Source organism: Clupea harengus, chromosome 6 (assembly GCF_900700415.2).
Source record: "Clupea harengus chromosome 6, Ch_v2.0.2, whole genome shotgun sequence".
In the NCBI taxonomy this organism is placed as follows: domain Eukaryota; kingdom Metazoa; phylum Chordata; class Actinopteri; order Clupeiformes; family Clupeidae; genus Clupea; species Clupea harengus.
The window spans coordinates 30,582,803-30,596,999 of NC_045157.1; the positions used below are offsets into that span (position 1 = coordinate 30,582,803).

General features: G+C 45.5%; 1 protein-coding gene across 2 annotated transcripts in view; it reads left to right on the forward strand.

Annotated features, from left to right (window-relative positions):
* nfat5b (nuclear factor of activated T cells 5b) overlaps window positions 1-14,197 on the forward strand; it is a 48,910-nt gene that overhangs the window by 9,329 nt on the left and 25,384 nt on the right. The window lies entirely within an intron of this gene.

The window sequence follows — 14,197 nt, forward strand, 5'->3', positions numbered from 1 at the left end:
ATGTGACTGTGCTCTTAATAACTGACTCTCTATCAGGTGCAACCAATAAAGTTTGTTATAAATTACAAGATTACATTCATAGAATCACTCCAGTGCGTTTTGACATCCGCAAAGGAATGCGTCGGGGTGGATTAACTCCCAATTCGCAAAGGGTATAATGCGACAAAAGTAGGTGGAAACAGGTTTATTTGAATGAAATTGTATTTGTTGAAATTGTATTAGTTGTGTCCATTAAAGTTCCCTGACAGCCTCAGGTTTTGAACCCACAGCTGTTCACAACTCTTCCCTTGATTACGAAAGTTTCCATTTTGAATTTGCATAACACAGTGGATGGAAGTGCACACTTCTTTTAGCTGAAGTTTTAAAAATGCACTTCAAATATCCAAATGAGCTGCATGGAAACCCAGCTATTACCAGCTGCAGTGGCCACAGTTGAATTAGGCCCCCGACCTCCATGCCACACCATCAGCTATACAAGCAAGCTATACAAAACATGACTAGAGGATGTAGGTTAGTCCATTCTTAGTTAATTAGTAGACTGGTTTCAGAAAGCAATTTTGCATTCTTCTGGAGATCTGGAGCTTAGGTGTGTTACTTATTGCAGAAATATCTTGAACATTATGCACTGCTACTGCAACTGCTGCATGCTGCATATCATGCGGAATGCTGTAAAGGCGTGTCATTCTGCACTTGCTATATGTTAGTCAGGCTTGGTGAAACCTGTCTCTCTTTTGTGCACTGAATTCTTCTGTCAGGAAAAATGAAATGTTTGTTTGTTCAAACAAGGTGTTAAGAGGTATGGTCCACATACAAGAACGTAGCAATATTTATCCTCCTCAAGATTCCTTGAAAATCAAATGTCCTTTTGAATGACCAAAGTTTCAAGTAGCACAATTCACGCAGAATATAATTGAAGTCAAATGACCTTTTGTTTCCCTGTATTCATTTCAATCAGAATGCCGAAAAGAAAGGGAATTCTTTCAGGCGTGTGTTCTATCAACATTTTTCATTACCTGTGTTTGAGATCTAACGAGGTGTAGGCTATTTTCAGTGTACTTTAGACACGTGCTGCTTGTTCCCCCTGCACTGGTCTTAAGCTTTTTATAGTTTAAACACTTTTGTACTGTGGAATTCCCTTCAAACATCAGTCTTGACTTCAGCGGTCTGTTCAAGCTGTAGATGTTTATGAATAGCTGTTTTTGCTATTAAGACCATGCACCAGTTTTTCAGTGACCTCCAGACTCTTGCCTCCCATTGCTTGAATCCCTTGAGGGGGCTTGAGTTTACTGATCCCTGGTCAGGTAAAGGTAAATGGTCCCAGGTGTGCCCAGGTGGACCTTTTGAAGTGTGACGGTGATCTTTGTTATCTCAGCAGCAGCATAGCCATGGGATTGTCCTGTCTACTGGATTCAACCAGCCACTGAGTGTTTTATCTAGGTCTGTGGAGGACTCAACCAGCCAGTGAGTGTTTTATCTAGGTCTGTGGGGGACTGAACCAGCCAGTGAGTGTTTTATCTAGGTCTGTGGAGGACTCAACCAGCCAGTGAGTGTTTTATCTAGGTCTGTGGAGGACTCAACCAGCCAGTGAGTGTTTTATCTAGGTCTGTGGAGGACTCTTGTACCTGGAAACAGCAGTTTTTGAGTGGTTGAGACGAACGGTTCACAAAAATGTACTTCCAGCAAATGAAGCTGTTGTTTTGTAATGGTGATAACAGTTCCAGTGTCAGTCATGGCATTAGTCCATTGCTACCCTAGGGAAACCTTCACCTATTCTATTGGAATGCCCTGCATTACTGTTAGTCTGAGTGCTGTGGAGTAGATATGCCTGGCTTGATTGCCTTGCTCTGTTATAATCACCCTGCACCAATCTGAAAACATAGTTCTGACTGGAGTAGGCCCAATATGCACAGACTTGTTTAATGATGAAACATGACAAAGGCATCTTATTGCTACCCCAACCTCTGGTTGCTCTGATTTCACAACAGGTTACATGTTGGAACTGTGCTGATAGGCTTTTTATTCCTTTAAGTCCCCAGCTTTGAGAGAAAGGCCCCCTAAACGCTAGATTAAACTCCCTCCCCCTATAACTTCTGCCTCAGAAAGTCATAAGTAGTTAATGGTTAACCCTAACTAAAGCACAGTTTAGAAAAGTCATCAGCCTTGAGTCAAAATATGACCTCTTCCCATGTTTGCTGTGCACACCCATAACTGTTTCACCACCAGCAGCGGCACAATGCATGAGTGCTTTCCCACCAGGGCCACCAGCAACAGCCCCAAGGGTACGTCAACACTGCCATCTCACCTTGAGGAGGGGCACAACTGACATTTAAAAGTCTCTTTTACTTGTAGTCAGGAGCCCCGATCTTCTTGAAAGTCTTATCTGTTTTGAATGTTTTCATTTCACAGACATGCGGATCATGCTGGAAGTCTTGTGAACATGCTTGATAGAAGATGATGGTGGATAGCTCTTTTTTTTTTTTTAATGTACTCATTATGTCAAGCTGGTATGATCTGCCGGCCAACGGAGTCGAACGTCCGCACATGGCGGCCATCTTGCCCCGGTCAGTTCGCTCACCCATAACATTGTGTTGGTATTGGTATGTACTTTTTAAATAACCATAACTTGCTCAATTTTCAACCGATTTTTAAACGGGTTGGTTTGTTATAAACGTCAGAGATGTAGTTCAAAGCATCCTGGATTATAACCACGTTAATAACGTTTGTAAGAAACCAAACCATTTCTAAATCCGTTGAAAATTGAGCAAGTTATGGTTATTTAAAAAGTACATACCAATACCAACACAATGTTATGGGTGAGCGAACTGACCGGGGCAAGATGGCCGCCATGTGCGGACGTTCGACTCCGTTGGACGAGACATCTAGCCTTTATATCTATGGCACCGAAGACTTGTGTTAGAATGCAATGCCAGGAAAATGACTGTGAATCTGGCTTTACTGGAATATTTAATCCCCAAGTAAACACTAAAACTTACTGCAAACAAACTACTCAGCCAGTCTGAGATCATGGTTTTGCATGTGATACAGTTAATATTTATTTAATCATATCATATAAAGCATGGATTAAATACAATTTTTAGTCACACTGCTGTAATGTCTTTCTTGGTCAAGACTACTACCTCTTTATCTGAGCTGGAGCTGGCAGACTCTCCGATGTCTGTGAGCGAAGTGTGTACACACAGTCTTTTGATCGAATTCATTGGCAATAACATTCAGGCTCTAATTGTCATGTTGCTCTCACCTTTACAGGGCACTGGTTGGAAACGCTCTCATGGGGAAAATAAAGATGACTTGTGAGCTCTGATCCCAAAGTGCCATTGTGGCCCTGAGCGAAACATGGGTTTGAAAGTTACTAAAGGTGTTCAATATTAGGGTGCTAAATGTAGAGAGGGGGTCGGGGTGTCGGGTGTCCAGATCAGCTTCCAAACATCAGCACTCCACTGTCAGGGAACTGTTATGTTTGGCCCACACATTGTTCTCCTCACTGGGCTGCCACCTGCAGTGCAGACCCTCTGGAGCCTTTTGAAAACCTCTGATGGCTTTATGAATGGCAGCACTTTTTAAAAAGATAGTAGCCTGTGCCTCCTCCCAGTTCGTCCTCTGTGTTGTCTTGGAAGCCAAAACGGCCCCGTCTGAGAGATAGAGAGAACGTTTTGTGCAACACCTCAGAGGAGTTGTGCAATCTCAGTTCAGCATGTTTTTATTCCTTTGTACTGCCTCACCTGTGACTGCGCTGTGGGGGTGGGACAGCTATGTTATTGTAGTGGCGCTTCATCCGGATCCCCTGGGGACTAGTAATGCCCCAGATTCCCTTCTTTATAACTCATGTGAAAGTGTTTTTAAAATGCTGCTCTGAGCTTGGGATTGTTTTTTTTTTTAAGCTTCAGAATGACCACGTTCGACCCAGCTCAAAAAGCTTTATGTACTGAGTAGTACTCTATGTATGTATGTATGTCTGAGACATGCTGTATAGGTTTATGAGCGGAAAATGGACCAAGCGGCTTGATGTGCAAACCTCTTTTATCTCTGTGGCATACCTAAATAGTTTTGTATGCCCATTGCCAGTTAGCTGTAAAAATGAGCCACACCTCAGGTCATCAATGTTTACCTGAAAGAGGCCTAGCTGATGTATAATAAGCCAATGTGCTGGGAGCGAAGGCATGTAAGATTGAACAGGATCAAACCTGTTCGCTACCAGTGAAGATATAGACTACGATATATCTGTGGCCCTCTCTGAAGAGGAGTCAGTGTACTGCTTGGCTTTCAGCCTCTAAATCCTTCTAGATAACGACAGCTTCAGATGTGAGTAATATCTCATTCTGATTGGCTGTCCTCATGGCATCACTGGACCTTTGCCATGAAATGTTCAATGTAAACCAAGCTTCACATACAGGCTGGTGTTCAATGTAAACCAAGCTTCACATGCAGGATACAGGCTGTGTGTGTGTGTGTGTGTGTGTGTGTGTGTGTGTGTGTGTGTGTGTGTGTGTGTGTGTGTGTGTGTGTGTGTGTGTGTGTGTGTGTGTGTGTGTGTGTGTGTGTGTGTGTGTGTGTGTGTGTGTGTGTGTGTGTGTGTGTGTGTGGTGGTGTCACTGATGACGATGACCCTGAGGGGTGGACAAAGCAAGCCAGGCACTATGGGTCTTCTAATGAGCGTGCTCTCCCTCTCTGGTTGTTTCTAATTAATCAGCAGACACTCTAAAGCTTTAATTAGATTGCGTGCCAAATCCTCTTATGTGATTACTATACTGAAGGTGTGGTCTCAGTCTGGCTGAGTAGAGGCTGAAGGGCAAAGCAGAAAGAAAAAGTGCTGCCCCCGGGTGAAATAGCTGGGGTGCGATTTAAACCTGCGGCCATTTTGAAATGTCTTTGGTCACAGGGTCGCCTGATGGTTCTGCGCACTGTTGACTCGTTCCTGTGTCCTACATGTGATGGTGTAACGTCTTAAAGTTTAACAACAGACATGGGCCCAATACTTTATCATTTCAATGGTCTTATCAATCAACACAAACACTCACCGCCAACTCAAAGGATCCGAAAGACCTCCAAATGTATTCTGTTCTTATGCCATAGATTCTTCTTTTGAAATAGTCATTGGAGGTCTGTGGATAGCTTTGAGAATGTATCTCTTGCTGTCTAAAGGTGATGTTTGATTATCTATTTCATGGGCTGATGAGTAAATGGTTTGGAGTCTTTAATAGTTGCCCTCTGTAAACAGAGCAGTTACTGATACAGCGACCACCTCCAGACGAGTGGCCATCAATCATTCACCCAGAAAAAGGTCCATTAGCTCTCTCCCTTCCATTTTGTTAGACCAAAAGAAAGCGTCTTTTATGGTTTTTTTGTGTCAAATCTACTAGTTTCAGTCAGTGTTTCTCTTCTCACGGGCACCCGATGGCTGAGGAGGGACAGCAGAGAGCATGTGTGTTTGTTGAATGACGCTCAGTGATGTCATGCGCCTGTTTTTTTACACAGCTGTTTTAAACTAGCTGTTATGAAAGCACCCCTCTTTTCCCACCGTATAGTTTTGCCATTGGCTGTCGAAGCCCTTGTGAGGGTCCATACATGAGCTCCTTGTCTGCCCACCAGCAAAGCAAAGGAACTGAGCCTCGCAGTCACATGCCTATCCTCCCCAAAGGGATGGGGATGTGGTATCTCCCCATAGCCTGTGTGTGTGTGTGTGCGTGTGCGTGTGTGTGTGTGTGTGTGTGTGTGTGTGTGTGTGTGTGTGTGTGTGTGTGTGTGTGTGTCACTGCGTGGGTGTGTGTATGCTCAGACGGTTGGCTTGTGTAAATAGCTGGAATTCCACAGCGCTCTGAGGCCTTGCTTTCATCTGAGCCTAGTGTCTGTTCCTCCTCCTGCTGATGGAGGCCGCTGGTAAACACAGCACAGACAAGCGCTTCCCTGTGCAGACACACACACAGACACACACACAGACACACACACAGACACACACACAGACACACACACAGACACACACACAGACACACACACAGACACAGACACACACACAGACACACACACAGACACATACACAGACACACACACAGACACACACACACACACAGTGTTGATCTTCTCTCTCCCACAGCCCCGCTCACGTCCAGACACTTAGTGCATGCACTGTTAGCTGATCTAAAAGCAGAAACAGATTAAAGGTTGACGCTTCGATGTTCACACAACCCTTGCATCTCATCCCATAAGGATCGCATTCCAAGTGTAGGTGTTGGGTGTCAGCGTGCTGCCGGCATGGGTTTGGTAGTAAACTTGGAGTATTGACTGACTTGAATCTTTTCACCAGTCAGTCAGAGGTAATCTAATTAGAAAGGGCGGTTTTAGGCCGGATTAGATAACGCGGAGGAGGCACTCGCCATGATGGTTGAACCCTGTGACATGTAACGTGTAACCATGTTTCCACCACGCGTAACTGTGCGCTCACAGGGGCATTACCAACCAGTGAGGAGCGTCTGTATGCTAGCACAGCACAGCGCAGCGCAGCGCAGCGCAGACAGACAGACAGACAACTCACTGTACCTGTGTTGCAACACACAACCACATAGTATGATGAAGGCTCACTCTTTGAAAAGTATCCACTCATTCATTAATAACTTGTTTTGTGAGATGGTGTCAGAATCATGACAGTAAAAGCAACTATGACATCAGTTCCAAGGGAGAGGGCTTGCGCAATCCAATCGCAGAATCTCAGAGCATGCTAGAACAGAGTTTTTCAGATTTTATGATGGTGATTTTGAATAATTTGCAAGAATGTCTAACGAATGTCTAATACCAGGCTAACTTCACCATGGTCCTCAATCCATCCATAACATCAAGGCTGCAATTTATGTGCTAAATAAGAAAATATACAGCGTGAGAAATGTGATGAATTGCTGGTTTTGCGTTGAATTTGCAAATCGCGGGAATCGCAAAAAAACTGGAGGGACCGAGAAAGTAGCCAGCGTGCATCAACATGAATTGTTAACGATCATCAACATGAAAGCCGAAGTCACACACGAGCATTTCTGAAGGCCCACCACAGGACTGGATTTCTCTCGTACATCCTAAATCGTCCCGCGGCTACAATAATCAGTCTGACTGTTTCCTAGTCTGGTCCCCACTGCATGGAATAGATTACTCATAATAGGAAGCACATGGTGGCGCCCAGAGTGGAGTAAACATCCGCTCTGTTGCCCACTGGTCTTGAGCTGGTCTGTAACTCTCTCTCTCTCTCTCTCTCTCTCACTCTCAAACCCAGTCTTACGTTTTTGTGTCTCCTCAGATTCATTTCAAGGTTGTTCTGTTGTTTGCCCAAGACAGAGTGACGCTAGCCTATTAATAACACACGGCATGACCATGGCAACTGGCCCCCATGGACCGTGTTATGATGTGAGGAGCATTCATAAAGTACGAGTCCTGGGCTGAGGGTTCCTCTGGATGTCTCTTTCAGATAGACGTCATGACTCATTTGTCATCAGCAGGAAAGCTGTTTTTAAATCCACTATTTCAACAGACCTGATTACAATAGTCAAACCCCCACATTTCCTCAGAGTGCCTGACAGACTTACACAGATGAGTAACAGAAATACTTCCAGGAAATCTGATGCAGACATTCATTTAGACAATGTAGATTCCTTCCAATGAAGTAGAATGTTTTCTAGAATCCACTTTCACAGATTAGACATGCTCTCATCATGCCGAGAGTGCTCAATGTAGCTTCCCCTGAAGCATGACTTATTCAGCCACAGTTAGGAGTTTTGGTCTTAAACTGGCAAACTTAACACCAACAAGAGCAAAGAGGACACTTATAAAACCTGCTAGCATGCTAGCTGGTGTCTTTTGGTGTCAATTAGTTGACGATATCATGCTGTGAAAGCTTTTCTTTCTTTTTTTGCGGGGTGCTCCTTCCTGGACCACAGAATTACATAGAGTGTTTAGTGGGAACGAAAGTTGGGTTTGGCTGTCCTTCATTACCAAATACCAAAACTAGTTACCTGAGTGAAACATTTAAAACAGCTTTAAAGCGCAATCATTTTTCAAATTTTAGTTTAGTTTTAGTTAAAAAAAAAACATAATGATGGTCTTGTTTTAGCTAAGTTGTTGCACTTCCCCAGTTTGCCAGCAACCAAAGCTGGATTTTTAAACCATCTAGCCAAACATGAGCATTGCGCTATGGATTGGAGGAGGTGTGAAGTGTAGCCTCTGAGAAGACTGGCCTTTCCAGACTTCCCACATTTGCAGTGTTAAAGAGTCCATTCTCCTTCGCCCAACACCACTGGGCTCTTCCATATGACTCCCTCTGTTTTCTTTAGTAATAGTTACTGTGAGTAATGAGGAGGGGGGGAGGGGGGAGCAAGGCCACTAGAGTTTCGTGTTTGTGTGTTTTTCTCTCAAGCTGTTTGTTAAATCCTTGCTCCTTGCTGTGTGACGCCTGGAGAATGGATCTCCACAGGCAGCGATTTAATTCCACGCCGAGGTCCGTCATTAAACATTTAGCGACGCCAGGATTGGCAAGCAGGGGAGAGCTCTCGGGTGACGCAGGCAGATCACCTCCTCGTCGCATCCGTGAGCCCAGTCAAGCATCAGGTCAGATGGAAGCACACACAGCTGTGTTGTGGCAAACCTGAGACGGACACTAAAGCGAGTGTTTCACTTCTCACTGCCTGACTGACTGGCCGGCCTCAAGATTGGCAGGGGTGTTCCCCACAGTGAAGGGCCTCAGTGATTGAGTCGAAACTTCCAGATCATTCTATCTCTGTTTACACTGGAGCAGTGGCGGTAGTCTTGCATTGCATGGGGGGGGTAGGGGCTTATTTGGGCGGTCTGTGAAGCCATTATCTGCACACGTCCCACAGCACTGGCAGTCATGCTCTTCATCCAGTCATTGTGGTCCGGTAACCTCACGCCCACCCCACATCTCCCTGCCAGCAGCAGCACCACCTACGGCTGTCCCATGCGGTCATGGCCCAGTATGGAGCAGGCGCAGGCGCAGGCCTGTATTTGGCCAGCCATGTGAGTGAGTGAGTGAGTGAGTGAGTGAGTGAGTGAGTGAGTGTGTGAGTGTGTGAGTGTGTGAGTGTGTGAGTGTGTGAGTGAGTGAGTGAGTGAGTGAGTGAGTGTGTGAGTGTGTGAGTGTGTGAGTGTGTGAGTGAGTGAGTGAGTGAGTGAGTGAGTGAGTGAGTGAGTGAGTGAGTGAGTGAGTGAGTGAGTGAGTGAGTGAGTGAGTGAGTGAGTGAGTGAGTGAGTGAGAGAGTGAGAGAGTGAGTGCTGGGGGAGGTGGGGGTAGATGACGACCGTGGCTGGAGTGAGCGCGTGCGCGTGCTTGCACAGACGGGTTGGAGGAGCGGAAGGGCACCTGTGTGACATGGTGGCTGAGCCGCCTGGATGTCGCCACATGAATTAGGATGCCGGCGCTAATCCCTGGGACCACAGCTGGCGTGCCATTGCGTTTCCTTCTGTGTGCCACCCAGCCAGGGTTTCTGACGAGAGCAGGGGGTAGAGTAGGGTAGAGGCGTCTGTGCTTTGGATTTATGAGGACAGATCCGTCAGGCCGTTTACTGAACTGTTTGTTTCTGTTAGTCTCTCAGCCAAAACCCGCATTGAGCACATGGGTGGGTATAAACTAGCTGATGTTAAAAGAGCACGCTGGGCAAGAGTAAACTATAGGGTTATTGATTAACAGTTGAAAAATAGGTTTTATTATATTTGATTTGATTTCTCTGCCAGTGGCCAGTGCTCCCTAAGGGCGAGTCTATTACCAGTACGTGTGAAAGGTGTCTCCCATTCAAGCCTCAGAGTCTTGTCCTCATACATATTGTGGTTAATGATCCAGACCACCTCATGTTACTTTCTACTTGGACTGCAGGTACATTGTCATCCTTGAAGTGTATAGGGCAGTATATCATCCTTCCTGTTTAATAAAAGCACTGCTATTTGAAATGTATAGGGCAGTATATCATCCTTCCTGTTTAATAAAAGCACTGCTATTTGAAATGTATAGGGCAGTATATCATCCTTCCTGTTTAATAAAAGCACTGCTATTTGAAATGTATAGGGCAGTATATCATCCTTCCTGTTTAATAAAAGCACTGCTATTTGCTGCAGTGTGAAATATTTTGGTGCTCTGGGCTATGATGGCAGCTCTTTGTCATGGCCAAGCCGAGTTTAGCTGTGTGAAAACACGCAAGCTCTGTGTAGAATCGAAGCGCTCATAAATCCACACCACGTCCTTGACCTGTGCGGGTGTTCTCAATGCCTATTATGAGATGAAATCAAGTTCATCAGCTTGAATGCAGCTGTAAGGCCTGAGGCTGTGACAGTTTTTCTTGTGCCCCTTTCACACCTATCTGGCCTCGGCAGTTGAGTTCTTGTTACTCCGCAAGAACGTTCCACCGAGGCGTCACCCATTTCTCTGCGCTTGGTTGTGGGCCACACAGGCCGGCTGCATCACTCCTCTGAGCCTGGAGCCCGGAGCCCGGAGCCTGTGATGGCAGAGGACTGATAGATTCCCCTCCGCAGGGGAGGTCAGCAAGCATGCTATGCTCATCTTCAAGGGAATCAATGTGTCAGTGCAGCCCCCACTGTCGTGGTGCCTGTGGAGATAATATGGCTGTTGTTGCTACACACTATGTGACTAGCACACAGGAGGCAATCAGCGGTCGAGAGCTACTGAAAGTTAACAGGGTGCTCTGTGATGAGTGACTGTGCAGACCTTCACGTTTAGTATGAGATGAAGCTGTGTCTTTTTAATCTCCTCTCTCTCTCTCTCTCTCTCTCTCTCTGGCCAATTAAAGCTCAGCAAACGCTCTGATAGAGCGGGGGGCTTTTCTCCCAGGTTGCTATGGTGTTCTGGTCAGCTCCGATATGGACTGAGTCGTAAACATATCACGGGTGCTGTAAATGACTGTATGCTTGAGCCACCGCTACCCCCCCCCCCCTGGCCCGAGGGCCCTGTTCGCCTGGTCGCACCACGAGAGTCCCACTCTGTCAAAGTCTTTGTCGGTGCTTCTCTGTGTCTTTCTTCCTTGCTCTTCCACTCCATGTCCACTTCCATTCGCCTCATGTATGTCTTTATCTGTCTATCTGTCTCTCTCTCTCTCTCTCTCTCTGACTTTGGATGTTTATCTTTTACTCAGTGTCTCCGTTTCTGCCTGACAAGCTTCCCCATGACAATGGCACCAACCTGTTTAGCTAGTTAACAAAGGGAAAGGGCTCTGTTAACATAGCAAACAAGGAGAAGAGAGAGAGAGAGAGAGAGAGGGAGGGGAGGGGGCAGGGGTGCAGGGTGGTGGGGAGGCGGGGGCTAACAGGCCCTCAGCCAAAACACATTGCCACACCCCAGGTGCCAGGGCTAGTGAGAGCAGGCAGGAGGAATGTGTGTGAATGAATGGGAGAGTAAGTCCTGTCTTTCTCATGGTGAGTGCTTTCCTCCTTTTTTCCACATTGTCTTGGTTGTTTTCAACCCAGCTACAGACATCCCTTGTTTTTTTTAATGATACACACAGGAGACTGAGAAAGAAAAAAAAAAACACCAGTGTGGACTTCGGTGACATGTTAGCTCTACTCACATGCTTAGACTTCAGAAAGGGGGAGATCAAGGTGAAAGTTCCTTAACACACAACATTGGTTATGATGTGATTTACATTTGATTTGGGATGGTGTATGTTGTTTTATTCAGATAATATTTGAGGGTAGGTTTCATGGCAAGCTTGAGTCTATTAGAGAAAAAAGAAAATGGAACATTGCGGGAATTCAACACAAGATATTTTTCCTGTGTGGAGAATTGAGTTTTCCATTGAAACTATGAAGAGCTAACCACATGGAAGTCTGTGCTCACAACAGTGGCAAGGGAGCAAGGTGAAAGCCACATTGGGTTTTTGACATAGTAAAGATAGTTGTTTATCCCTCAAGTTCATTTTATTGACTTTTGTTTTTCTTTTCCCTTGGTGAAAGAGCTACTGTTTTTCCGAAGTGAAAAGCAAGCACTGTTTTCTGTTTGCGTAGGAAGAAACTATGCAGCAGAATAGGAATTTTCACTCTTAAAAATGAGTGGAAACACTTTGAACAGGCCAGCCACTGATTCGCCACCGGGCCTCTGAGAGCAGAGTACATATTTTCTGTCTGTGCGGTTGGCAATCTGTTTACTGGAAGGGCCCTGCACAACCAAGCACGTGTGTGTCTGTGTGTGTGTGTCTCTGTGTGTGTGTGTGTGTGTGTGTGTGTGTGTGTGTGTGTGTGTGTGTGTGTGTGTGTGTGTGTGTGTGTGTGTGTGCACTCATGTTTAAAGAGGCTGCTTCTAAGCAACAGATCTGTGGTTGCTGATGCAGAAACAAAATGTGGACAATTGCTGGAAAGGCTTAAAACACTTTGTAGATGACCAAACAAAAGTCAAAAGAAAAGAATGGCTTCAGGTGCCCACCATTGCCATGGTGACGACTGCGTGTCTTTTTGCAGGTGGTGATTAAGTGTTGACTGAACTGACAGACAATTCACATCATCCACGTTATCCGTGTCTCATTCAGTAACCTTAAACTTCTCAACAATGGGAGTGTTAAGATTCACGATAAAACCAGAATCAACTATGAAACTATGAAACATTGCTGGATATTGCCGGTAATCATTCTCTTCTACCATAATCTCTTCAAATGTCCTCATTGTCTCCAGGGGTATCATAGGGGCTCCGAAGGTGTCTTAGCATAACCTGTTCTTGCTCATGAAAACAGATTGTCAATTCTGTTAAACGACTTGTCAGAGGCTCTGCCTTGGCCTGCAGTGTGTTGAAAGTTTGTATAGTTTTTCATTTTCTCATCTTCTCGTGCTCCTCCTATGAACCTGGATAGGAGCTTTTTATGGTTGCTCTGGAGATTTAGGCTTTCCCTGACACGTCAAGAGGGCTTCAACATGTCTGTGCGTGTGGAGCCGATAGAGAATCAGAAACAGGCCATCAGAGTGTGCTCCTTTCCAAACACAGGTCTGGTGACTCAACGGCTGGATTAGTTTGTGACGTGTTCCTTCTAAACGTGTACCAGATTGGAAGTTTCAAACTGATGCAGCCACATCGTAGACTCATTGAGGACGCATTGAGATCTTCACTAACCCCCGTTCCTACCCTCTAGGCAGCTGGTTTTTAATATCAAGATTTTCTAAAGTTTCAAATAATGAGTATCTCCCCAAGCACTATTCCGTTGATAAAGCCTGTCTACTCTATTCAAAGGCAATTCAGTATTAACAACAAAAACAAGATAGCATTAGCTTACGGCGACCAACGACTGGTAAAAACCTGTTCTATTACCTTGCTAGCTGATGCTAGCTAGCAAACTCGTTCACATTCCATTGCTTTAACAGGTGCTGCTGCCATTCTCTCCTGTGCTTTATAGCACATAGGGTAAAAAAACTGGCAAAAAATCTAGTAGACTCCAAACATCTCTTCGAGCGTTGAATCCAAGTCAGTTTTAAGATGAGCTAGCTAGTTCATTTATTTATTTTTTATTTTGTATTAAAGCTAGAGCTAAAACGCCAGTTTACTGGGAGATATTAGTGTTTAGTCTAAACAGTTTGCATATCAGCTGACTACATTGGACCCAGGGTGATGATGAGACCTCAATATGTGTTTAGATCTTCAGGTTTGATTGTGATGTTAATAATATACAAGGCAGAGTTCCATACTACAGATATGTTTCCATATGCCCCCATGAGGGGACACAGTGAGTGAAGTGGGGCCACTGCCCCCTCATGTGTTTGGTCTTTACACATGGAAATGATGGATGTGTTTGTTTATTTATTTACATATAGAGCGGAGAAGTGAGATCCCATCACAAGTGGCCCCTCCAGACGTGTGTGGAGGGGCATTCTAATGCCAGGTGTCCACTTGTGGTGGGATCACCCAGGATGTTAAGGCCAGGTATGAACAGGGTTCTGGTGCTATGAGTCTTACTTCACATCCCCACCCCCTCCACTCTTCCACCCTAACCCACACTAAGGGCCTTGTCGGCCCCCGCCAACCGGCCTTGTCTGCACCCACAGTGTTTTTAAACCTGTCCATCAGCATGCTGAACATGGCTGGAAGGCATTGTGCCTTCGTACCCATAAATAGCGCCCTGCCATTGATGAGCAGAGGGGGCAGCAGGCACTGGTCCTTGGCACTCAGTGGTTGGTTGGTGGGGCATGCTACCCACTGGCAGATCAT